This window comes from Cynara cardunculus (genome assembly GCF_001531365.2).
Source record: "Cynara cardunculus var. scolymus isolate 2C chromosome LG 8, CcrdV1, whole genome shotgun sequence".
Lineage (NCBI taxonomy): Eukaryota > Viridiplantae > Streptophyta > Magnoliopsida > Asterales > Asteraceae > Cynara > Cynara cardunculus.
In genome coordinates, this window is record NC_037535.1 from 12432137 (window position 1) to 12434004 (window position 1868).

Sequence of the window (1868 nt, forward strand, 5' to 3'; positions counted from 1 at the left end):
AGAGCGACTTTGTGACAAAGGGGGAGCTTAATGCCTTTGCCACAGAGTTATTCACAAAGATGGACGAGTTGAAAAGCTTGTTCATCTCCCAGCAACAGCCTCATGATCTTACATCGATTAAAGAGGCTCTGAAGAAGCTTTCCGCCACCACCATAGAGTTGAAACTTTCATTGGCGACCCTTCAGAGCTCTGCCATCAAGAAGGACGATCTGAYAGAGGCCTTCCAAGCAATGTCCCTCAACCCCTCCTCACTCCAAACTCTAAAAGATGAACTTTCAGACATGGTGGCAAAGTTTGCAGGCGACTTCGTCACAGGGGGCTACACAGACTATTCCTCATTCCGCGACGAGATCAAGGAAATGTTTTCCTCTGCGGTCACCTATGGCATCCAGTACAAGTCTTCAAGTGCCAACATCAATTACTTGGCCACTCGCAAAGAACTGGACGCCATGGTAGATGCGCTAGGGGACTCTGTGATCAGCCAACTCTCATTACTGAAGATGGAGATTCTCTCTTCCGACGATAAAATCATAGAAGGCATGACCAAGCTTGCCAAGAAAGGTGAGCTCCTTCGTGCAGAAGTTCTATCAACCGTCTCCAAACTCAAGTGGGCTACAGAGCTTGACGTRATGAACGCCTCTGCGGGTGCGGAGAAGGTAATTGAAAAGATGTACAAGGCAGCCATTCGAATCCTATGCCATTTAAGGAAGGCTCCCCTTACAACGTGCAAGGCTGCTGCCAAACCAAGCCATGAYGATCATGCCGATGATGATGATCGTCATGAGGGGGAGAAGGAGAAGGAGATGAAAAAGAAGGCCCCAACCCCAAAGTTCAATAAGAAGACAGCTAGAGCACCTGCCAAAGGCATAAAGATTGGGGAACCTACAGCTGTTGACAGAAAAAAGAAGAAGGTTGCAGAGCCTACAGGCAAAGGCAAGGCCATAGCTGCAGAGTCCTCAAAGAAAGGGTCTTCATCAAGTACAGAGACTCTAGAGCCATTCGATGAAGAAAAGCATGCTGGTGAAGACCCCGAGATCATAAAAGCTCTAAAGATATCCTTGGCAGAGGCTCAGGTAAAGAAGCGCAAAGTGCCCATGCATTACAGAGAAGGTGAGGCCACATCTTCTGCATTCCCACAAGTTCAAGTCCCACCAGCCCAACAGCAGACAACGTCCACAGGTACGTTTGATGCTCTGCAAGGAACTGTCAAGCCAATCCTTGCAGAGGGGTCTACCCAGATTCCAATCCTAGAAGAGGAAGAGAAACCCAAGATGTCAACAGAGACAGCCACGAAAGGACGAGTCTCTGGGATCTTTGAGTCGATGAGCAAAATTCCAATTTACAAACCTCGAACAGTGCCCGTCACTACTCCAGAAGAGGTCTTAATATGGAAGTACTCTGTAGCCGACAAAGAATCCCCGTATGACCCAGAACTTACAGGAATACCTTCACCAATCGCCAAGTACCACTTCACAAGGCTCACCAGGCCCAGAGAGCAGGTCTTCTCAGAGTACGCAATTACATGTCTCAAGACAATTACTCCAAGAACTCTGATGAAGAAGCAAGTGCTCTACGCACAATATRTGGTAAGGAGAGAAGATGGAAATATTTATACCTTCACTGACGCAGATCTACACAACCTCTGTGTGTTCGACCTCATCTATATGTACAAGATCTTAAATGTCTACATGGAGAAGAGGTCAACCTATTCTTTGTCCCTCGAAAGGCTGGTACAGGTTATGCGCGCCCAACTAAAGTTCTACAGCCAAAAAGATTTTGAAATAGCAGTAAGGTTGATGCAGAAGGATCTACGAATTTCTCCTCCACAGAGCCGGCCTAACTGGATCCTCAGGCGTCATCCCAACACC